General features: G+C 34.4%; 1 long non-coding RNA gene across 1 annotated transcript in view; it reads left to right on the forward strand.

Moving 5' to 3' along the window:
- Nucleotides 1–510: 510 nt before the first annotated feature.
- LOC145730651 (uncharacterized) overlaps nucleotides 511–26506 on the forward strand; it is a 30297-nt gene continuing 4301 nt past the window's right edge. Inside the window, exons 1-2 of the long non-coding RNA XR_014178652.1 lie at nucleotides 511–647; nucleotides 732–793. This is a non-coding gene — a long non-coding RNA (uncharacterized LOC145730651). The remainder of the gene's footprint in view (nucleotides 648–731; nucleotides 794–26506) is intronic.

Below are 26506 nucleotides of genomic sequence, written 5' to 3' on the forward strand. Positions count from 1 at the left end.
GGTTGCATTTTAAGAGAACCAATAAAATTTCTACACGTTTGATTGATGAGGTTATCACAGACTAACTTAACATTAGACTATGTCACATCTCCCCAGAATAAACCGAGGAGAGAACACAGTCTAAATTGAAGTTTTTCCTATTTGGTCCTCAAATCTCTAAGGGATGCTTTCTATGGCGCTCGGAAAAGCCATAAACTGAATTATACTTGTTCGGAATGGCGCGAAAGCTCGCTCTGTTTATTTTGCTGTACTATTGCAACTTCCCAACGAGTTATTGGACTTTATTTATATGATCACCGAAGGAATTTACAATTTCCGAGAACCAAATATAAAACATCCCAAGGTAACTGCTGTAAATAGCAAGGGTTTTACGGCCTTGCACTTTTTTCAGGGTTAGACCACTTTTTTACAACGACCAGAAAAAAGGTGCAATAAAAGCAACCCTTGTAAAAGACCGTTACAATTCGAAAAAAAACTGCCAATTTAGCCGTTCTCGTCAAGGTTTAACGAGAAAAGCCTCTTTTAAGCAAAACATAGTTTGTTTGTGCTTTAAATTGCCCAGAATCAGTTCTCGTCCATCAACCAGGGTGTTCTTAAGTCGGTGTACTACATGGGTTTATTAAGTGGTAACATGAGAGAATGTTGAAGTATGTCTGTGTTTAAATTGCCATTTTTTTTTTAAAGTGTTGGGTTGCTGAAAAATCAGTTCGATAACGGCATTTCTGTTGTAGGTTGGTGAGAATATGTGAACAGTTTGAAGGGAGAAAAGTGATCAACCTAGAATAACTAGAAAGTGAGTACCTACTTGCATTTTATTCTTATTTTCAACAACTTTCTATAAATGTAGTTTTTATAAAACCCGGCATACTAAAATTAAATTTTTAAAACAAATTGTCTTCCAACATTTTGCTTACTCAAAAGAAATTCCATAAACGCTAAAAGTGGTAGCAAGGAAAACTAAATCGGAATACAATCCAACTAATTAAGGCCCAGTTGTACAATAGTGGTTCAACCTTTGAACCTGGTTTAGGTCAGAAATGTCACTTTGAAAGCAATGCATTTCTTATGGAAAAGTTGAACTACCAGTTGCAGTTCAACTGAACCGGTCTTTGAACTGCGATTGTACAACTGGGCCTAAATAAGCAATTTATGAAGGAAGTTTGGAGTTTTTAGAACAGTTTTTCAAAAGATTATGAGGTTTTTCCGGTCAACTGCACAGGTTTAGTTTGGAGTTCAAACCCTAAAATTAACATTGAAATCATTTAGTAAAACTTTAAGTTGACGTTTAACTATAACTTATACAACCGGCCCTTAATGCTTCTAGACTAGAGCAATTTAAGACATCTTGACTAGGATTAAGTACTTTATTCTTCCAACTTTTTTGCTTGAAAGTCACTATTCGAATGGCTTTCTTAATAAGAACTCAAAGAGAAGAGCAAATAGATCATAATAACCACATAATTAGTTTTCTATAAACAAATGTTAAAAAGGCATTTTACGTTTTTGCCACTTTGCAGACTAATAATTATGTAATAATTGTGTAATCATTTTCACAAAGTAAATATTTGATTTCCGCCAGGTCTTAAAAATATTCAAAAAGCTTTTATGATGTTCTGCCATAAAAACTAAAGTACCAAGCAAAAATGCACCATAATAACCAAAACCAAGTTGTGATAGAAGCAATTATTATAATAAACCCATTAAGTGTATTGTTACCCTTTTAACATCTTGTAACTGTCAAGTTATTGCTGTCAAATCTATTCATTAATTTACTAATAATAGTAATTATGATTAGCTCCGTTTTTTTGGATTTGACCATGTAAGCATACAGAGTGATCAAAAAGCATTTAAAAGGCTGGAAATTAATATTTTGAATCACTTTATAATTGCCAAAATACTTGGGTTAGGGTCCGTCGTGTTTAGATTTCAATGTATTCAAATCTGTCTTTGTTAGTCTATTTAAATATAGCTTTTATTTTGATACTTTTACCATGACTATACAGGGAGATGAAAAAAAGACTAGAACAACAATGAAATAATATTTCTTCAGATAACAACAATACAAATCATAAAAAATCTGATAAACTACAATACTCGGACGACATATTTATTAAACAAAAATTGCAGTTTTTTTAAGTATTAATTTTACTTTTTCACAGAACTACAAATGTTGACATAACCAACTTCTATACTGGGTTTTCCTACTAAACTCTGTAGTATGCAATTTGCATTATTTATATCACCTGTTAGTAAACAACAAAACATTAACCTTTTTTCTCTTACCGGAAAAAATCACCTAAAATACAAATTTTTCAATTACGTATTGGAAAACAAGCTTTCACTTAGGTCTTAACAAAACAAGATTTTATTCTCACGTACGGTTTGCGCACAAATCCCTCGACAAGTAGGTAAAGCATATTGCATCCCATAATTTTGGCCCCGATTCCTTTATATAAATCTCTCTCCCATTGGGAATTTATTTTCGATAAAACTTTAGCAAAAGACCGACGTTTCATAGGCCAACAAACAAAACCGTTATCGATCTTGCGTTAGTTTGGAATCTGGTTTTCATTGATTATTTTACACGCACGTCAGAGATTTATTTCTCTTGCAATTAATTTGGGGTTTATTTAAATATTTGTTACTATAATAAAATTATGGATTGGATTACAGTTTTTTTTCTACAGTTTATTACGTGTTTGTGGCTATAAATGTGGTAGGTTTTTATGGTCGAACTGACCATTACGAAGCTAGTATAATATAACTTGTTTAGGCTAGTCACGTAGAATAAAGAGAGAGAACCGGAGGCGGTTTTATCCCGAGTCTTATCAAAGATTCTCTCGTTAGACCAGTTAATTAAAAAAGGTCCGTATTTATTGGGTTCGGGTATATAATAAAGCAGGACATTCCTCAATTAGATAAGGGTTAGATGAGAAAATGCCCACAGGAGGTACATTTCGGTATGCGGCGCACGAGTAAACCCACATTCCTGGACGAGTTATGATGTAATAATGAAGGGTCGTCCAGGTCTCTTACCCTAGATCTATATCTATTACCTTTTCATAATCTAGAGAATTTCACACTCAATTTTCACATATCAACAAAAATTATGAATCAGCTTTGAAAAACTGTTTCCTTCATTAAACGGGTAAAGTATCCCCAAAATAAGCCCGCTTTCAACCCCTCCAGATGAATATAAAACAAACAAATCTAATTAAGAATGCGAAGCGGGAATAAAAGTGACGTAAATCAGGTTGGAGGGTTTTAATTAAAATTCTCCTTCTATCGATGTATCATCGCTATTCAAAAGTTAAGCCCCTTAATTTCTTCAGCCTTAGTGGCAAACACTTGGAGAAATCCCGTGGCGCTCATAAAGTTGTTATTTCGGTCAGTGGGGAAGTTTTCAATTACTTTGGAAGGGAAGGAATTCTTAAAATAAAAACTCAAAATTAAGAAAAGTAATAATGAATCAACTGGAAAGTTGGTTATTAAAGTCGTAATGCTTAATTCTAAAATAGGAAATTTTAAAAATAAGTTGTTGTCTAACATGTAATTTTAAAAGGAGATTTTGTTTAAAGCTAAGATTTTTTGAAACGTTATTTAAAAGTAGTAGCAAGTAATAAAGAAATATATTAAAATGGGTTTTCAGTATCAAAAACAGTACCTATAAACCTATAATTTTTAACAAAATACCCTTTATCATATAAGTAGGATCAAAAGACTGTTCCTACTTGTCTTCAACACCGCAAATAAGCGGAATATTTCGTATAAAACGACCTGTATTTTGCGCAGTTTAGGTTTTTCCAAAATATGCGTTTTTATATCTGTAGCATACTAAAGGTAGTGCAATTATTGATAAATATTCGTTAAAAGATAGGTATTACAGCAAGTATATAAGTAGAATTATGGAAAGAACCTGCAATTTAAATAAAGAACATATTTTAATAAAAGTTCTACTGACATAATCACGTAATATATAGGGTGTCCCACAATATCTCTTTTGTCGACAAAAATATGAAAAATTTGGCACCATATAATGACGTTATTATCATCAGATGCAACTAAGATCTTTTCAAAATTGTTGCACTTCCAGGTATACTTCAATTTAGCGGGTAATGCCAAGTGTGCACGGTGAAGAACACACGGTGGTTCAGTAAATTACCTAAAGGGCCGAAACCGGTTCACAAAGGATCAATACATAATTGCACGTAGCATACGCTTTTTACTGAATCACCCTGTATACTTCAGTTTGAAATGAATGCCCTTATATTTATGAATTCTACTGGAAATTGTGAACGACTTTTATGTTAAAAGACTTATCTTGGGAAGTTTTTAATAAAAAATGGCTAGGTAAGAGGTTACCTAAAGTTCAGTAGAATCAGCTGAACTGTGTCATTCTTTTGCTAAGTAATTCATTACCACTGGTGATAATTCACTATTAATATTATAAACAAATTCAGTTAAAAGCGAAGTTGGATATCTATCCATATTTTATCGATCTCATCAGCACATGAGGAATTATATAATGAAGACAAGAACAATTTTCTTAGTGGATTGAAGAACAAAATTTAGATGTAACAAAGGTCTTATCGACTAAAAAAGGCAAACGAGAAAAGAGGGGTCGGAACGTTGCCGCAAGGCAAACGAACAAACCGGCCCTGGTTTGAGGGGTTAAGCCCCAGCACCAGGGTCGGGACGAGGAGGCGGAGGGGTTGAAAGCGTGACAGGCGGCCATTATTTCTTGTAAGAAGAGAGTTATGGCTGGCGAGGTGAACGCCGCGGGAGGCTATTAACCAAATTACATTGAAGAAGAAGAGCAGGGCCAATGGGGGCGAGTCAGATTGAAATTGATCGGGGCTCAGGTGCGAGAAGGTGCCTCGAGATCTATAACTTACTTAGCGAAATCGAAAGACCATTATCACGATATACAAGCGTTGTTTCGCAGCGAAGCTTGTCACTGATTTAAGTTTATTGCTAGTTTTGTTTGTGTACCACCCGCTGGCATTCGCCTTTTTAATGGAATTCCGTTTCTCTGCGAAAAGACGTATTTTGTGAACTTTTACATGTGTTGAAACATCGACAAGGCCGGATTACCACTATATACGAGACAATCTTAACGAGATTACAAGTTACGTGACAGCCCTTGAGGATTTTTAAGTTTTAAGAGGACATAAAACAGACCAGTTTAAGTGAGGTCTAGTTAATTGCAGATTGATGACTCTCTTCTAAAATTTCACTGAGGCAGTAAAACCAAAACAACTATAACATGATTATATAGTCGCCTTTGCAAAAGCAACAGGTTGAAATAAAAATCTCTCCTAATTACCTAAAACATCATCAAATAATCGTCAAGCTTTTATGATCAACTCATAACATAATCATGCTATAGGATCAGTGGCGGGTTGCAACACTCATATGATTCGACTCACACTCCAACTTACACTAGATAAAAAGTCATAGAAATGCAAACAAAATCATTCTAAAACCACTATACAACACCTGCTTTTGGTTGGTTTTAGTCGCAGACTCTTAGAGTTAGTCTAGGGTTGATTTATTGAATTTTCCCCGAGCTACGCCCCTGGCGACGTCGTAGCGTTGTAGAGAACGAGCACTGAAACGTCGGAATGGGCTCTTGCGAGCACCGGAATGGGCCACTCCAGGAGGAGATGGCCCATTTCGAAGAACATTGCCCATTGAATATTTAGTCTCCTTATTGAAAACATGGCGTTTTTCGTGTTATTTAAAGAGTTTTTTTTTGGCGTCGTGATTAGAAATTATTTGCCGCAAGTTGTTTTGCTTTATAAAGTCAGTTAGGTGTTAAATAGTCAGTTTAACGTTTATTCAGTTTTGTAGTGACAAATCGGGTTATTTTAAACCGGGTTTTTCCAGTTAATTATTAGACTATGCCAGGGTAAAAACGGCAAATTTGGCCAGCTGGTAGGGACTCAATAAACTATATTGTATTTTGAGCAAGTTTATCCATATCTGAAAAAGCTCTCGTGGAGGTATGACGATTTTAAAATTTCACTTCTCCTGTCAGATGATTAGATAACATCTTATATGCCAAAAGGTTTTTCTTCAATTATCTTTTTCTTCAATCTCTGAACAGCATGTAATTTTATCTTCAACTCGTTATGAACTGTTGACATTATTGAGTATTAATTTTGAAAATAACTAATTACTGTTCTTCAGCTATTCTTGGCTGTATGTTTAACAATACTTACAATACCCTTTTCTCGTGGAAAAAGTATTTCTGACGTGTAATAAATAATACTTTTCATTATCACATTTGTGATTAAAAAAAATTTCTTGAATTTCAACCCAGTACATTTGATAGTTAATAGAATAATTTTAGAATTTTTGTTTTATATCTTATAATGGGTTTGGTTGATATCCTGGAACATGTTTGGCGGTGTATCAATTTTTGACGTACAAAAAACACATTTTGACGCAAGAACCATAGTAAAACCTTCAACCCTTTTTAAGTAAGGATGTCATTCAATATTTTTTTTAAAAATGGGAAGAGGGTCCATGTGGGGTCCAGTGATACCTCATTCGAAGGGGCTTATCATTTCATACACAGTTCTGCTTAGGTTTTTAAAATCGATCCACTCCTTTAGAAAATTGAGCGTTAAAACTTCCGCAATAATTTATGACAAAAATTGCAAAAATCAATTTAATTGTAGGTACTTTAAAATTCATTTCCTAAGTAAATACTCAAATTTAGGAGGAGGCTACAGAGGAGGGTGGTATGAATCATACGCCTGCTCATTTATCTTCTCTACGCTTTATATAAATTGAAGAAAAAACTTTTTCGATTTTCTACGCCTAACCCAGCTAACTCCGGTATAACTTTAAAATAACGCAAAGCACGTTTTTCTAATCACCTACATGTTTCAAAGTTTCCCCCCTTTGCCCAGAGGGCCGGCAACTTCCGAGTATACCGAGGAAACTAAAATGAAAATGTCTGAACGCACCCCTGGAGACTCGTTTCCAAGGGAATGACAATGCGTCTTGGAAACGGCTTTCCGTCTGTGTGAGTTCATGAATACATTTTCTTTGTTCGGGATCGTTCTTCTCTCGCCCCCACACCCCTGTCTGTTTTACATGCATTGAATTTTCAACAAGCTTTTTTGCCCGACTAAAAACCGATTTATTACTCCCCCCCCCCCCCCTCAACCCGGTCTCTAATTAATTGAAAAAAAAAAAATTGTAATCGGCTACTCCACTAGTCTAATGAAGACTGGAAGTCGTTTCCAATGAAAACCGTTTTCGATAGTATAGCCACGCCTTTTACTGTTTATTTATATTGCGGCACAGAGCTGTAAAGATAAAAATCTTTTTGGGTATTGGAAGCCATGTTGCTGCAACACCTGTTTAATTTCAAGTTGGTTTTTTTCTCAAATCAGAAAATAAAAAATATTCTCGAATATTGACTGTTTTTCCTTAACCACCCTGAGCATAAAAAACCTCAAACTCGCTTTAATAAAACAGTGACGCAGTAAAATCGACTTAACCCCTCTGTTTATTCTGCAGTTTTAATCAATTTTAAGACACTTACTTATTTGATATGCCTCCGTTTTCGTTATCTTTATTTTAACTTTTACCGTTTCCTTTTTTCGGGGGATAGAAACGAGCACCCAATGTATTCTATAGGAACGCCATTAAGGAAGACGAGTCTCAATTTTCTTTAATTCGCTTCCTTTTATTTTGATTTTATTGAGGTTTGAGGTAATGCTTTTAGGGCTACTAAATAGCCTCTCTTAAAAACCGTTTTATGTTATTTAATTGTTTATTGTTAGCAAAGGCGCCTGTTTTTTTGCTTATCTATTTTAATTGCTATGCTTAAAACACAAATGTTTGATATTTCAGGAAGGTTGGTTGAGAGAAAGAGAGACAATTTTTTATATACAGGGTGCCACAAATTCGTGTGATACAGACTTGGATATACCTATTAATAAAGTTGATGATCGTAAACAAAACGTATTTCAAATATAACGTTGTCATGTTTTAGAGGTTGCAATGACAAAGTGTCAATTACTTTGAATTTTCTCATTAACAAAATAAAAACATATTTTTTTCTATATCCGAGAAATTGCAAAACTGAACTGAATATGATCACCGTAATCATAAAGAAAGCTATATCTGTAAGTAATATGAGTATACATTTTGTTTTTACTTGTTTGATTGAGTATAAACCACTATGTTTAGAAGCATAAGGAAATGTTCTCTATGTAAGACTAGCAACTATGCTATAGTTTCTCTATGTTCTCTATGTCTAACTTTTATTAATTAAACTAGTTTTATAATTTGCAATGCCTGTAGACTTCTTTAGGCATATTTCAAAATTACAGATTTTGAATTTAATTTAATTAATTTAATATAATTTAATTGGAGCTTATTTGGAGAATTACTTGAAAGACAAAGCAGCATCGCCAGTCAAAGTATTAAACTGAAAACTGTTTAATTGAGGTCATACTATATTTTTCCTTTGTGGGCATATAAAAAGAACTAATGATTTCCTCCTATTAATGTATTAACTCAATATGAATTGGGCAAATTACACTCACGGGCCCTTTCGTATCTGTTTTCACTTTTTCGCAAATATGGCACATTTTTATTCATATAGTTCCTGTTTTATGTTAATTTAACTGCAAGAAATCAATCAAGTTTGCTAATAAATTGGTCTATGGAGCTCCATGGAGCATTAAAACAGTAAAGTTCCATAACACATTGACCGTTTTTCACTTTGGAAACTGGGAATAGCTTTTCTATAGGTTTTATCTTGTTGAGATTGCTATAGAGTGAAAACTCACATTTTCTGTTTTAATATCTTGTAAATGGAATTTAATTAAATAATTTTCATTAAGCGAATTTGATACCTATGCATTGGATCTAGATATAGTTTTTCATGACTTCGATATGGAAATTTGTTGCTGGTAGACACTTTTTACATAATTATTATAATATAATCATTCTATGTATATCTCTATACTTTATATCTATATAAGTCATTCTTCTGATACTCCGGCGCGACGGCTTTGATGCTTTCCCAATACATTGCTATTAAAAAAACCAGACAAAACTTTCTTAAAAAAAAGTACAATAAATTATATAAGACCGCATGTTTTTGACAATACAAAATATACGCTACATTGTAAAAATTCGATACACACACCACCAATTTCATCCATGACAAAGCCGATAAACCCTAAATAGCACATCAAGGGAATTTATTGATACAACACGATCAATTTCAGCTGTCACTTCAAGCGCTCTTAAATAAAATTGGCCAAAGATTATTTTAAAAACCAATTACGTTACCCGAGTATAACGTTCCAGTTCACGTGAGGTTTAAAATAACCCCACGAACAAAGACCTCCGCAAGATTAATGTCTAATGGCTGCGGTATATCGCCAGAGAAAGAACATTGAGTTGTTAAGGGAGGGTCCATCTTGATTGATGTGATGCAACATTCACATGCCGTGCTTTCTTTTTTTTTATTTTGAAAAAGAATCAAAGAAAGCGGTCGCGTCCTCTCTCTCCGGGAAGAGGGACGTACCTACCTATATGTCTACCTAAGGGCAGGTATAATTTAGACGGAGAATGTTTGACATGTAGAGAAAGGTTGGGTTGTGTGAAAGCAAGAAAAATCGGTCTGGGTCCACCGGTCAAATTATAATATTCAAAATGGCTTAATCTGGAGAGGTTGTATTCATGGCTGGTTGTAAATTTAACCCGCCTGTCAGGAGATGAAGAATGTGATGGGAATTTAGTTGCTAAATATAATTCATCCACCAAAGTTATCCAATTTGATTTTGATCGGAAAAGTTACTTTGTTTTTTTGTGACTTCCATGTTCCTACCTCACATTAGTATGTTTCTTTATTTTCTATCTATAAAAAGAACTAAATTTTAACCATTTGCACTTGAACTGTGTTAAGTCCACATATGCAGCATTTGTGAATTTTTAAACCTTTAACCGAGATACCACCAATCAAAGTTAGAGTTTCTGAAAATGATTCATGTTTCATTGAATGAACTATTATTTTTGTATAAGAGACATACGACATCAATTATTGAGAAGAGATTGCTCATTGCAGTGATTAGCAAATGTAATGCCAAATACACGAATCCAGTTCTTGGATTATAATTATAACAGTACACTGTGTTAAAAGTCGTTTTGCCTTGTTTTTATATTTTACTCAACTTTGACGGACTGTATATGTTACTTTACCTAACCAAATTTTAGTAAATGTTACACTCTAAAAACAGTAAGTATATTAAAACTACTTGAAACACAATTACAAGTTCAATGTGTTTCTGAATATGTTTATTTCAAATCGAATGTAAGGTATTTTGATAGTGTGTACTTGAAGCCAAAGGCAGAAACCGTCCAAAGCCGATCGAAAACCGCTTGAGCCGTTTACACCAATTTAATAAAGTGGAATAAAGTTTAAGTGGAAGATTTGGAATAGCGTTTAAGGTTATTTGCAATAAAGTTAAGTAAAGGGAACTGCGGGTAATATTTGCTCGCCGGGCAACTCTCGCGCTTAAACAATGGGTGTAAAGTTTTCTTAGTGGGGCCATAACCGTAACTTTGAAAAGTTTTTAAAACATAAAACCCTATATTTACGGCAACTTTTTTGGCCGAGGGATAATATCTAAATTTAAGTTCAGTCTGGAGCGGCATAACCCTTCTTTATTGCTCCTTTCGATACATCTCCGGAATCGGGGAAAAAGGAACGGAACGTTCGACGAGATTTATTAAAATTGCGTTTTTTTGTTTGTCGATTTAAGACGGCGTTACCGAAATAAAAAAATCGAATTAAGATATTCCGGTCCTCCTTCTGATCCATAAATTCTCAGACTTCATTAGCATATTGTGTCATTCGATACCTGGTCCTAGTGGCAATTCCGCTGAATAACTGCCTCATTAACAAGGCATTCAGTATGAAGGAATGGCCACTAGGACCCATTGCATCTCCGATTATCGTGACCATATCAGTAATTTAAATTGAGCCTTAAAGCTTTTATGCCAGCATGTGGCGGGTGCATGGGGGACCATTCTAACTTTTTTTTTAACTTCATTTCATATCAAATATGAAGGCAGGCCGAATGTTCCCTGCCAGGTAACGGTTTCGGCTTGGCGGACATTGTTTATTAGGTTTTATTGTAGTTTGATGTTCTTTTAAGATTTGTTAATTCATTTTGTTAGTAGTTATTTCGTTTTACTACCATTTTTATTAAGTGGAAGAAATCACCTCTAAATGCTGGCTATGTAAATAAATTTCACCAATTCAAGATAGATTAATGGTTTTTACAAATTTAAAAGAACATTTCTAAACCTGTTATCAAGAAAATTTTAATATTAATTTATTTAGTCATTTAGCGAATAATAAATTGCAAAACTCACATAAACTATTCACATTTGTTTTCTACAAGAGATACTGCTAGTTATGTGATAACAAATGAGTGATTAATTTGAATTAAAAAATGAACAAGAAAAAGATGATATTGAAAACTTTTGTCTACCGAAAAAAACATTGATCGATTCAAGAAAATTTCCGAATTGGAAAGTTTTAAAAATTGACAACTCTATTCAACCAAAAAATATTTTCGATTCTATGGCACTTTCAGCTGATACTGGAAATAGGAAGAATAGAAGGAAAAAGAAATAATTAAAAAGAACACACTCTCAAAATATAAGCACGTTAAGTTGGTTACATCTTAAACTGCCAAAGTTATTCCTATTGGAAGTCCCAACGTAAATACTAAACCCTGAAAATAAAACAAGTGATTTTTTGCAGTTTTCGTATTATTCACCGCAGTATAATACACTATTGTATCATAAACCAGCTAGGAGTTCGGCAGTATAGTAATTGCCTCAAAATCCTGTTTAGTGAGTTGTGAGACAGTTACTGCAAAACGCAACTTTAAAAAATAATTTCTTTTGAAATAGCTGAGAAAGTCGGTAATAGAATTTTTAAACATTTTTAGTCTGAAAGTTATTCAATAACGACCAGGAGCCGCCACTGTCTAAACATACACAATCCAAGTTGAAAAACACCAAATAACTAAGCAAAATATTACTGTTTAGAGACTATTAAAATACAGGATATTGATGCTGATACTTTCGGATATACAGGGTGTTAAAAATTAAAATGTGGATTTAATTGTTTCCATTAAAATCCAGTGATGCTATTCTGTTCCATTATGTTACCCATCTTGGTTTACTGGATATTCAATAATAACTTTTTTTAATTTTGTAGTGTTGTAGTCAGATAATTGTAAATTCTAGACACATCTACAAAACGGTAACAGTTTAATAAAAGTAAGTTTCGAATGTCTTTGTGGTGACGCCACTGGTGGTAATAACAGTAGCTGTTCGCAGCTAACCGAAAATCCAAAGCTGAAATTTCCGTTTTTAAGTTTTAAAACGTTCCATTTTGCTGATTCAAAAGCGGAAAGTAAAATGTGGAGCAATTCGCACGTAGTTTTATTAGAGAAGCAGATGAAACGTATTGCCCGGGATTCTAACTTATTGAATCTCATTTCCTGGGACCCGTACGGAGCCATTTCCACGTCCTTACGACTGGTCCGTGACTAGATCGAGCTGCTGTTTTAATAAAAGAAGCGCCCTGATAACTCACGTTTAGTTGCTGCGAAAAGAAATTAGAATTTAGAAAAATGGGTTGAATCTCGTTTTCGATAAGACGCCCTTTGGTGCCGTTATCCTTGATGGTTCCGATTACTTTGAAGAAGTTGCTTCAACTTTTTCTTCGTCGGTCCCGGTACAGTTTATTCTAGGCTATTCATGAAATATAAGATGCTCCCAGAGAATTAACTTTATCCCTTCATGAATATTTAAGGTTCATTTGATTATTTCAAAATTGCCTTTTGCCTATCCCTTTCAGTGTATCTGGGTCTACAAATAGCCACCCGGAGAGCGGTTTGTTTGCTTGTAAATTACTGAATTTACATTTAGAGTGCAGGCAAAACTTCTGCAAAATAAACTTTTGAAACTAACAAATATTTCGGACCACCAGAACTTTACTTGCAACTCGTAAACGAGTTAAAATAACTAAAGGTCCCAGAGTTGATTTGTTCCCTTGACGCCATTTTCTCAAACCCATTAAGAATCTTCCTAAAATTAATCCGTTCATTAAACGAGATCCTGGCTAAGGACCGAACTTTCCTGGAAACTTCGTTTAAGCTGCGAATCCCTGTATCAGTTTCAAACAGCCACAGCATCGTCATGTTTCACCCACCCGGTTTTCTAATTAAACTGACGTTTTAATTAACATGCTAAATTATTCGTTGAATTAAAATCTCCCGGTGCTTTATTCATCTACTTGACAGTTTACCAGTTATTCGGGATTTTAGCATCAAACTTCCATATTCAGAAGAAGAAAAAGCGTTCAAATGATAGTTAAAAGTTTAGTGGCTATAAAATAGAATCCCGAGGGACAAGAATCTCATTGAAACGTCAAAGTAATGGTGTGTTTTACGATCACGGCCACTTGCGACTCAAATGTAAACGCCGTCTTAGCAAAACGATAAGTGTCACTTTTATGGATTGTTTCGGTATTTGAAGTAGCTGTTTAGGGGGTTTGAATTTTTAGGTGATAAACTGTTGCAAAACCACCAACAAGATTATTTGTTTATTAAATACAAGTAGTATCACTGACATTAGAATCAGCTTCTTTAGTGATAATAAGGTAGTAAGTAAAATTCAGTGTGACAGGAAAATTTACCAATTTTACCAGTAAATTCCAATTTGGCCAGTAAATTTATGAGTCTAATTAAAATTTGCTAGAAAAATAACAGTTTCCTATCATGGCTGTCATTAATTTCATTAAAGTCACTTTTGATAAAAATAAAATCGTCAAAAATAAAGACTGAATAAAAAGCTGATTTGATTTGTTATTTATTGTTTTAAAGATTTTGGCCTATCAATAATAAAAATAAATGAATTAAAACATTTCTGATAAAGTGATTCTTATACCAAATGAGTTCTAATATAGTTTTTTATTAACAAGTAGCTTTTCCTAAAAAAATGGCATTTTCAGCTTTTTGTCACTTTTCATTATTACCTCTTCTTTAAATTATGACAAATAATATGGCTTTGAGATGAGAAAAATAAAGCGAATCTGAAACTATTATTATGTACAATTTGTAACTTACGTTTAGAAACTGACAATTGTCAAAATAACTGTTATAAATCTCAGAAAAATGTGTTGAACTGTAATTCTTGCAAATTCTAGACAAATTTTGACAGTTTGACATTAGTGACAAATATCACGTGGTTTTTAGAAAATAATTTAGCTTGGCAGTCACATGACCACTGTCAAAATAACTGTCATAAATCTCATAAACACATTTTGTATCAAATACTGAAAGAACACTTTTCTAAACCCTGATTTTTGCAACTTTTGAACTCAGTTTGTCAGTCAGAGACAAAATTGCTTGTCAAACTCACTAGGAGGGAGAAAATGACTGTTTTAGGCACAGTTTTCGAATCCTCATTAAATTTTCTATTCATTAACACAAAAACAGTCAGGGAGAAAAGAGAGGTCAAAATTTGAACTGCCAGAAACACAGTTTGAAAGGACAGTCAGGGACAAAATTGCCTGTAAAACCTACTTGAAGTAAAAAAATTACTGTTTGAAGCACATTTTTGGAATCCTTATTAAATTTCCTATCCAATATACGGAAAAAACAAAACAAGATTTGGTACAGTACACAACACAGTATTTGTAATTTATCAGTAATTTACTGGTCATTTACGGTCAAATTTTCTTGGCCAAGTAAAATATTTACTTTACCGGTAGTTTTCCCCTCCCTAGTTTTTTTCTAGTTAAAAGTTAAAATCAAGCTTTTCACCTGTAAAAGCGTTAATCTCAACACCAAAAGTACAATAATCAAAAATTGCAGATTGTTCACTTCTACACCATTTCCAAATGTAGTTCAGAAAAGACCAAATGAGATTCAGAAAAAGTCAAGTGTAATTCAGAATAGGTAACTGTAATTCAGAAACTATCAAGTGCAATTCGGAAAAAATCAATTTTAATTCAGAAATCATCAAATGAAATTTAGAACATTGAAAGGCAGTTCCATAAAACATTATCATCATACATCTGTGGATAAAATTACCAAAGCTAAAACTCGAAGGCACTTTAATAAATTAATATACTGTATAATACAATGAATGTTATGAAAAAAATAACACAATTTAGGTTAAAAATTAAACTGAACTGAAACTTTCTGAGTTGCAATTAACAATTTCTGAATTACTCTTGACATTTTCTGAATTACAATCAACTATTCTAAATTACCCTTGACTCTTTCTGAATCACAGTTAGAAATGGTGTAGTTCAACTAAAGGTAAAAATATTCGTAAAGCATCAAACTCTTCCTGGATATCTTGACAAACAGTACCATATAATAAACTAAGCAAGTGAGGAAGCTTTCTGTTATAAGTGTCACGTTTGTATTCAATCTGTGTCCTTTAAATAACTGCGTGTGAGAAAGAGAGGGTAACAGGTAACAGCCCGCAGCTACCTGATCGCTTAGCAAAACGACTGCTGTATGAAAACTTCAAACTGATGACATACAATGGCCGAATTAATGCCAATGACTGTACTGCTTTATTGTATAACTAGTTGCACAATCGATTCCATTGAGTAACTAATTACGCAATGGTTAAATGCCACTAGTTTTCAAACGACGCATATTATGGATGAAACAACGATATGATATTAATTTAAGTAGCTTTTATCTTAATTAATGTGATTTTGATAACGTAATGGTGAGAAAGTGAGTAAATTGCACCAGCAAAAAGTAATGGTACCCCATATCAGGTCGTACCGAAACCCATCAGCTTCCAATACAGAAACAGGAAATTTTAATTGGAATTTAAGACGCAGTAAAACAGCCCCATATCCAATTATAAAAATGCCAGAAACTAGCCCCGGTATCTCACAAAAATGGTCTCTGTTTCCATTAAAATCAAGAATTTAGTGCCGAGATAACCGGGCAAAGTAAAACGAAAGAAACGCCCTAACTCACACATATAAATGTCGTGCCAAATGAGCTCACTCGCCCATTTCGCTGAAATATTCAAGACGTAGTATTGTACGATTATTTTCCGAGAGTTTTCAGCAGACGACGATATAACTTTTATCGAAACGTCGAGTAGTTTCCAATGGGGGGAGTTGCATTTCATCAGGCGGCAGTTCGATCGCGATCTAATCCGATTGTGGAGCTTTAGTAATTTAAAATGTGGACGCGTGGTTCTGCCACCACTATCTGCCCGGCTTATGTCGATAATTTTCCCATTTATCCAGAGCGAATTCGCTATAAATATTGATTTAGCCGGGTTTTATGAGGTAGCAGGGCATATTAAAGGCCATTTTCCATAGAGAATCTACCCGCAACTGCGTATAAAACACGTTTTGAATACTTTGATGCCTGCTCTATCGATTCGATTGATCAGCATAGATCGTTGCTTTTAATAGGCCACCCATACTGTGATCCACCCATAATATAGGATATTTTCAATTAATTTACTGTTATAGTTTTTCAACTCAACTATAGATACTTTCATGATTTACTAGTAAAATGGTATAACAATCACAACATTAATTTTGGTTAGATTGCACATTTTGATTGCCAACAATTTGCAATGAGACAAGTAAAAATTGCGTGATGTGACTTTGGTATGATCAGAGTGTAAAAAAGCCTACGATAACTAGATGAATCGTAGGCTTCAAAGACGATAAATAGAAGACCATAATAAATTTAGTAGGTACCAGATAATTGGAAAAATTATGTAGACCACTTTCAGATGATTCTTTTGAAAATTTTGGCCGATTAGTCAGTTCAATCATTTTAACACATTCTACAGTAGGCTATTGTGGCAATCTAACTAAACCATAATGTTGAAATTTCCTTTCTGGCTTTGAAATTGATCAATAAGTAATACAATTTTGTTAACCAACCTATTTAGCAACAGTTTGCAGTAACAAGCTTGTATAAAGTGTTCCATAAAAGCTTTTGGAAGCTTCCGAGTTGTTTCAAGAGAATTTGGAAGCTTCTAGACACTGTTGGAAGCTTTTGGAGTTTCCACAGTATTTTGAAAGCTTCTGAATATGTACGAACGACGCGAAGCGGAATTCGGGCATCAGAGAAGTGCGGACAAGACACTTTACACAAGAGTTAGGAGCAATATTATTTCTACGAGGAACCCCAGACTTAATTTATTTTGCATTTGCTTAATTTATTTAACATAAATGTATCATAATAATGTCTCAGATAAATTAGAGACAAACTTTGTCATCGATCAGTAAAGCTTACTTACTGTTCTTGATACTTCATATACTATAGAAAGCTTCTAGACTGAGCATTTTGAGACTATCAGACGATTTTGGAAGCTTTGAGACTAAGAGAAGCTTCTAAGCTATTTCAGTAGCATTTAGAAGGTTTTAGGACAGTTTAAAGAGCATATTGAAGGTTATAAACTGCTTTAGAGGCAAATGAGAATCATACGAAAGCTTTCAGACTGTTTTAAAATCTTTTGAAAACCTCTAGATTAGTTGAAGAACATTTGAAACCTTTTAGACTGTTCCAAATGCTTTTGGAAGCTTCTAAGTTGTTCCAGGAGCATTTGGAAGCTTTTAGCCACTGTTTTGAAAGCTTTTCGAATTTCCATATTGTTTTGGAAGCTTCTGAAATCTTTTTAGGCTATTTCAGGAGCATTTAGAAAGTTTTAGGACAGTTTAAAGAGTGTATTGAAGGTTCTGGAGTGATTTAGAGGCAATCGAAAATCGTACTCAATTCTAGAAATGAAAAGCTTTTAAACGTGCAGTGGGTATTCAATCATTATGTCGAGCAGTTATCAGACGTGACTTAGTGTGAGAAAACGTGGCATGATGTAGTTTTTAAGATAATGAGGAACGGACGCATGTTTTTCAGTTTAAGGTCCGGTTGTACAATCACAGTTCAAAAACTACAAGTAGTTCAGTTGAACTGCGACTGGTACTTGAACTTTGTCATATGAAATGCATTGCTGTCAAAGACAGGTTCTTAAGGTTGATCCACTGTTGTACAACTGGATATAAGTGTATTAAACCCTACTTTAGAAACGCTAGGATTTAGTACGTGTTGTAAATTCCTCATTCTTTAGACAGTCCTCATTCAGTTTTCAGTTACTTTTACTAACTTTGTATTGCGACAAAAAGGCAAAAACAGAATAATAAACTAAGCATTATCCCAAGCAAAAAACATCCCAAATTACCAACCAAAACTCCTTTTTCTCGTTCAGGAATTTTTTCTGCTTTTTTTTAACAAATCCACAAACGATCTGCAGAGGTCTTAATGAGGTACGGAATAGTCCTGATGGATACTCGCAATGGCCCCTCATAATTCAAACGGGGATAGCAGTAGTCCGGACAGATACTGCCGCTTGGCTGCTTGTAAATTATCCCTAAATCGCGTATAACTTTTCCGGGGGTGCCCTTTTAATGTTTTAGAGGAACACTTTGGTCTCTCCCTCTCTCTCTCTCTTCTTGGGTAATGTTTTCCCATATCCTCCAAGGAAATGGCTTGTTTTTTTTCAGTTCGACAGCTTTACGACCAGAATTTGGGTCAGTATATTGTTTAACCCTAAAGCAAATATTGGTTTCCATTCTGGTAAATTAATCTAGCTGTTAAAATTGGAAATATTCTATTCATTACCGTCCACTATCAACGCCGCCCACAAAAATTTACAATAACGCCAAATCGATGGCAGTAACGCAAACAAACGGCAATAGAGAGAGCGTCGAGTTTGTACAAAACAAGCACTAACTCTAAAATACGATAGCAATATAGTCCGTAGCTCGTATTCAAATGTAGAAGTCGCATTTAGAGTTTTTTCGCTTTTGAATAGAGAGCTTCTGAGTTTCCTCGTCGACTTTTATGGGCCGTTCCGCAGAGTTATGTAGATTAAAAGTTGCAGGCATAATTGCTATTTAAAACTGCTGTTGCTACTGCTTTTGTCGGATTGTCAGTGAACTAGCTCGGATACGGCTTCATGAATAAGTTTTCAACTGAATAATGACTAGAGATAAGGACATTAAAGACGACATATGTTAAACTTAATCAATTGTGTTTTCTCTTTCTCTCTATCTGTGTACTTTAGAAAGTTTCTAAATTAGCAGATTATCATTATGTTTTCAGTATATTTTACACGTTCATACTTTTTGTATTTGAACTTAATCTGATCGATAAAAAATGTAACCCTTCCCAGAACTGAACCCGCCATCGCCATAACAATAAATATGGTGTCGCTTACCATGCCGCAGATCGTCGAGCAAAAGATAACAAAATCCAATAATCCAAAGTTAATATTTAGTAAATAAACAGCAAGACCGAAACCCGAAACGGCAGATAATCCTCCTAATGCCCTTAAAGTGCCATTAAAAGCGGAATTTGAGACGAAAAACGGTTCAGCAGACGTTACCGTGCGTTGTTTTCCGTGCTCATTATCACCGGCTTAATTCGCACGCACACGATTCGCCCATTGTACAAGAGTCGCGTGACAATTGTTCCAGAAACTGGATAGGAACAGTCGTTTTGGAATGAGTTTTGTTAGTAACTGTCTTCATTAGCAATTTACCACTTTTTTCCCATTTTGTATTGGACGCAAATTTCTCATATTGCTGATGATGTAGTTATTAGGAGGTTCAGGCATTTTGAAATGAAAGAAAATTAATAACTGGGCGAAAACGTTAAAAGCGACCATAAAAAACAATTCCTAACGGCTTAATCCAATCAAAAATACCGTTGAAAAACGGGAGCATGTAAAACAACGAGATTGGAACGTACCCTCGGGGCGAAAATTGCTCCAATAAATTTAAACACTTTACTCAGCCAGTAAATTAAAATTCAAATTGGGGCGCGCGACCCTCGCCCGGTCCAATCTTGGACGATGTACGGTTATGGACAACTCCGGGAGTTCCGGTCGATCTGCTCCCGGAATATGCCCTGGATATATGTGGTTATGTGCGGACATATCCGTCCATCAGCTTTTATCGCCCTGAACAAATACAAGCCGGCTGTCTGCTGGGGGCGGGCAACTGCCACCCCCCTCCGGGCTGATATACGCTGATTGCGAAACTGAAACAAAGAGAAGGGTTACGGGGTTTTTGGGGACTTAATTGGGATACATCCGAGTTACTGCTACGAGCCTTTTTATCTTTTGTGTTGTTTGGATGGTTCTAATGCAGAGATGCTCTCTGTCCTTATTTACACAACCTCTGTATTTCTAGTAAATGAAGGAAGAACTTTAATTACTATTATAAATATTTTTAATTGGACTGAAATCGAAATTTTGCAAGTTTACAAAAATAATTTATGTATTATAAATATTTTACTGCAATTCGAATTATTGGATTCTTCTTCAATAAGAGGAGCAACAAGACCACTTTGGTTTTCAGAGGTCTTTGGAGAAAAACCTCCTTGAATCATTCTGACCACTTTCGTTTTTCTTTCCACAGTCTTTTCTACATATTTTTTCACCAGTATTGCTCTTCCACCCACCAATTAGTATCCATCCATTACCTCTGCCCAATTTTTGCCATAGAGTTGAAACATTGAAGTATTATTATCTAATTACTTATTACTGGAATTGCCTAATTCAAGCTTAATTTTTTTTATAAAGTATATTGCATCTGGATAGGTCACCCTGTATGGGTCTGCATGAGGTGTTAATCCCTTTTAAGTCTCAATGGCGAGGGTTTCTGTAAAACTAATAAATTCAAGGCTTTATTCTAGTCTTGACAACGTAAGACGGGATAGTAATAACGTCCTAAAATCGGGACCCTCTCAACTCTGCCCGATTTGCATATTTGAATATCAATTTTATCACTTAGCCAAGTCGGATGATAGAGCCATAAGTTGGGATTTTCCACAGCTCTGTCGAAGCAAAAATGAGTTTTTACCGCACCCCTAACACAACTTAAAAATGCGATTTTAATGGGTTTGTTCTCTTTGCCGTCTTCCACTTACGCAACGGTTAAATAAAATTAAAAACGACCCCTTGGTCCAAATAGGAAATGAAATCTGAAAACGGGAATCAGACGCGGAAAAATTCCATTAAAAGTTCGCCCAAATCCAAGTTTAAACAGCAGTTGGAAGGAAGCACAAGGATGCGTGTAATGGCCGCCGTCGCTTTCTAAGACGGACCCCAACACGTGTTACACCCAGTTTCCATCAAGACGATATTAGAGTCGGCTTCCGAATTGAAATAACTTTTAGAAAGCGCTTTGCGCCCCTTTAAATCAGGGCTACGCTAAAGCGGAATTAGTTTTCCGGAGGGATGTAAATCGCAGATGCGCCTTCTGCGGCCGGAATTTCACTTAGGAAAATTTGCCTCGAGTTGCGAATTTCGAAATGGCCAAAATTTAATTTTGGTTCTGTGGGGATCCTTGACTAGTATTTTAATGAGATTTTAGGTCGTTTTACCATAATCAAAAAAGTTCATATTACACACGTATTAGTTTCAAATTCACAAGAGTATCTTTACCCTCATTTGATAATTAAAAACAAGTAAGTTAAGTATGTAAGTAAGTAAGTATGTGTTTTTTTTAGGCATAATGTAACTCACTTGGCAATGTAATTGGGATCCTAATATACAAAAGAACCAATGCAAAGTTATCAACTTTAAGTAAGTCAATAAGTATGTTTTTTTATGAGTTATTTGCCAAATTTTTGCTTCAAATACATAGAGTTAAAGGTATATACAGAAAGAAGTTATAAGTTAGTGTTAAGTAAGCAAATAATCAGAGGAGTACTGTATTTTTTTTAAATTTGAAAGATATATAAAAGAGTTAAAACGGAGAAACCATATTAATGGAACTAAATGAATTTTAAAACTCTTAAACATGCTGTAAGGAAGTTGAGTTAACTTTTTAAACTAATTGTAGAAAAACTGTCGTCCTAAGGCTATAAAAATATACAGTGGATCCCAAATTTTAAATTTTTCCCAAAATTAATTAAAAAAACAAACATTTAACAGTAAAACAATTTTGGGACACATTTTTGTGTACATAGATGACGTGTGTAGAAAAATTCTACAATCATTTTTTTCTGAGATATGGAAATTTTTACGCAATGTTGACTTTGTAAATTTTTTGAAAAAAGCCTAAAAAATTGTTTTCAATGATGTACTTGTTGATATTATTTATTTTAGTTTCTAATGTGCAATATGACGGTTTTCGTGTTTTTGTTTCGTAAGCCTTGGAAAAAATTTTCCGCCATTATGGAAAACAAAATGCAATAAGTATGTTATGGGGTTATCATAAGGAGGTAATTAAAATACAGATGTGTTTTTTTCTTTTTTTTTAAATAATTTGACAAAAAAAATTGCAAAGTTATCATGCACATCTTAGAAATAATCATAATTGATGATAAAATTTTTCTAAATAGTTTACTGTATAGTGTCCTAATATGTAATGTTATATTTTCAAAAACTGATTTTCGATTGGTTCAGAAGCAATTTTTAAAATACAGTCTCTGACGTTTTTCTAATTTTCCGAAAATGGATATGATAATCAATTTGGCGACTGGGAATATATTTCTCAAAAAATACTCTTAAACTTTAGAGTATTTTATGAGGACCCCATTTAGTTGATTTTGCAGCTCTCCTCTAATTTGGGACACACTGTATTTAACGTTGTTTGTTTATAATTAACTCTTACTGTGTTCTAGTACGGATACTAAAAAATAAGTTATTTATGTCTAGAAGAAAGTTTTGATATCTCTACAAACCATATTGCTTACTGCAATAATGATAGATGATAGTGACATTGCCAAATTCATACTTTTCATACTCAACTAGCTACTAGATTTTTTTTATTTGAAATTATAACTAGAATATTAGCCCCTTCCATATTATACGAGGCTGAATAAACCCCTTACTACTACTAAGAATTTTGAAAAAAGTATTGTAATTATTATAGTTACAAGTAAATCAATAGACAATATTATGGAACTCCCTGAGTGTCATTTTTGCATTCAAATTAACTGTGTTAAAATATTATGTAGGTACGTAACGTACGAGTTTAAACTATCACGCATTAATTTATTTCAAAAACGTCAAATATCTACACTTGGAATAGATATTGTCAAATGATATATTATCTTGATTTCTACCAAAGAGATCATCAAATATCATTGACTATTATTAATTATTATAAAAACACTAGAATATAACTATAGAGAACATTGAGCAACATTTCAGACAAAACATTTTTGGCAGGCAATGTCGACTATATCAGGTTGATATTGATTCGGTAACCAAGAGTATAATAATGAGTTTCTCACTCAAATATTAAGCTGGTTCTAGAAAGTGACATATTTAAAACTTACTACATATTAATAAGATGTGAAAGCATAAAAAAAAAAAAAAAATGGATAATGTAAGCTGGCCACACGGTCGTTATAAAATTAACTGTATATTTTTTGCTGTTAATATAAAGCAATTTCCTTGGTCCAAACCAGAAGCCTTAATTGAGCTGTTATATCCATATCAAAAGGGTTAAGTTGAAAACCCGTTTAACCCTAAGAAACCATTTATAAGTATGCGTTGCCCTTTGATGAACAGACAAACAAATTTGAAAACCAGTCCTAGACTAAGACTCATTCATTTCTGTTACGTTGTTATTCTAAAGGAAAGGGGTATTATATCGCATGAATAAAAAGTTAGAACGACGCGACGGGCCGTTCCCTAACATAAATTGTGAATAAATTTCCTGAAAGTTATCACAATTTGATGCAAACGACTTTATTATAACGCCATTGAATACGTAAGCAGCGTATAAGGACGACAGGAAGGACCAAAAATTTGTCTTCCACTAGTAGGACGTATTTCCTACCACTTTCAAACTAGGTGAAGCAAAGCTAACTTAAAAATCTGTACAGGAAATCGTCATAAAGTGTATAAAATTTTAGATGGAGTAATATCGGGATTTGCACCCTCCAAAAGGATAAGGCTCCAGGCAGCTCACGATAAAACAGAAGCGACGAAGAACAAATATTGAGTAGCATGAGTTGGGTTGCTTACGTGCCAAGAATTGGCGGAATGGACAAGATGGAAAGCGTCATTCAGACGACCATTAACCCTTGATATGGGATCATGCTTAGTATTATTCTGATAAACGCAATCAATTCTGTCGTTGATTTGAGGAATAACTTTTTACTTAATCTAATATGTGTTATTTGCTACTATCAACCCTGAAATTTGATGAGAAAATAAATGAAGGGATGAGAAAGCTATAGATATTCAAAAACTTAATATTTAAACCAAGCGATACCAAAGTTGGTTTTGAAGAAAAAGAATCACTTTCTGCAAAACATGTAAAAATAACACAAAAACAACAAAAAGTGTAAAACAATTAAACGAACATAATGACCGAAGACGAAGAATAACTTTAGTAATCCCTAGTTTATCCAGATGGAAATGTTAGCAGTAATTGAGATACAAAATTTGGTTTGATAAGCGGGTCAAGCACGACTACTGGTTTTTACCCTCCCATCGCTGTAGATCTGGAAGAAATGTCAAGAAAATGGACATTGCCTCCTTTGAGGTTTTTTATGTCGGGAGTTCTGGAGGATGCTCTTGCTGATAACGGGGCTCTTCGGCGCTCTTCTGGTTTTTTTTCTTCTTTCTTCGTCAGCTGGCTTCCTTCGCTTAAGTTGGAAGGATGTCAAAGTCGAAAAGAATGTGAAAGTAGCCAGTCAAGCTGACAACTTATGGTAATTTTTCCCTTATTGCTGAGCAATTGCAGGGAAATTTCTAGGATTGCAGCCAGAGCTCAGTCAGGACTGAGTTAGCAGCAAAAGGGTTATACCCAGATTTTGAGAATTCTGAATTTCTTCTTCTTTTCACCCGTGGAGATCAGCTTTGGTGTGGGGTCATCTTCTTCTTGGCCTAGGTCGTTTTAGTGGAATTAGTCAGAGTACCAGTAGTTCAGCAAATTTATCTCACAATCAATTATTTGATCAATATTAATTTTAATAAATAAAAGTATTTCTGAATCTAGCTGCTAGGTAGGTCAAAACTTTTAAAAATTGCCTTCAGTCTTGCATTTTACTTTAAGTAAATTACTTCCTGGTTGGTTGGTTCTAGTAATCAAGAAATTCGACAGGAACCAGTCCTTCCCGAAAAGTCGTAAAAAAAGTAATTAAAATAACTGAAATAAGCCTGCATTGAGCTGCTTATATCTCAATTATATCATCTTGTTTTGCTATAGTATAGAACTTCTATTATGTCTCTATACAAAATGATTAAAATCCGTCCCTGCTAACTCAGAAAGATCCCTCAGGCGACACTGGCAATATCTCTTATCGGATCGCGTTCCGCTTCACTTCCCGATCCGCTCCTACCTTATCCAGGACCCTGGAATTGCATTCGGGATGGAAAAGGGCTTATTCCAGAGCGCCCGTTCCTTTCACCTTTTGGCCCGCACACTTCATTTAACGCGGATAATGGCCGAGTCTGCGTCCGTTAAGCCACGCTCTCCTGACTTCCCATTTCGTGGGCCAGTTAAATGCGGTTTTCGATTCCTGCATCCCGTTAACGTAACTTATAATACAGAAAAATTTCCAAATCAAACTTTTTTAGAAAATTTAAAACCAAACAACACATTAGAAAGGACTGAATTGGGCCCCGGGGCGACGGGGTTATAATCGTACGTCAGGACTGCGCGCCATTAAAATAAAAGCAAAACTTCCCCTTAGCGACATTAATCAGTTTGTGTTTGTAAAGCTGGGGAAAGCCAGACACTTTATTGAGCGAAATCTCGAATAAACCCGTAGAAAATGAACTGAAAATTGTACGCCCGGAAATTTATTGGTTTGTTTGTGTTTCTGGCTGGATGACATTTTTTTCCTCGCGAAGGAATCCTGCAGTTGATTGTTATTCCATATAGACAGCTTAAAAGGAATACCCGAAAATAGAAACAATCCACCCATGTCAATTCATAAATAAAAATACTAAAACGATGCAGAAATAGCTATATTTATGTAACCAGTTTTACGAAAAGTCCGGTTTGTAGTTTGAGTAAATTACCTAAAATAAGAAATTTTTGAAACGTGTTTCACACGATCTAATAAATTGTTACCAATATTCTCTAAAAGTAGTGTATCAGTCTTCACGTTGTACTGGAATAACAATAATGTCACTGTCCCATTGGTTTATAAAATGTGGTTGGTTAATGTCCGAATTATACTCCAGTAACAAAAATAGTAAAGTAAAACATTACGCCACTATAATCAGTTTTGAAAAAAGTCAGTTATAGTTAGACTATTTATCATTCTTACGTTTTTCCATTTTTCAGATAATAATACTACAGGGTGTTTCCGAAATGTATCTTAAAATTTGGACAGAATATTTCCCTCATGTGTTAAATGTCCCATATGAGCAGTGCATTTTCACCAGAATGACAGCGATAATTGCATTCTAA

This window comes from Ips typographus, linkage group LG6 (assembly GCF_016097725.1).
Source record: "Ips typographus isolate SLU linkage group LG6, UJ_Ityp_2.0, whole genome shotgun sequence".
Taxonomy (NCBI): Eukaryota; Metazoa; Arthropoda; class Insecta; order Coleoptera; family Curculionidae; genus Ips; species Ips typographus.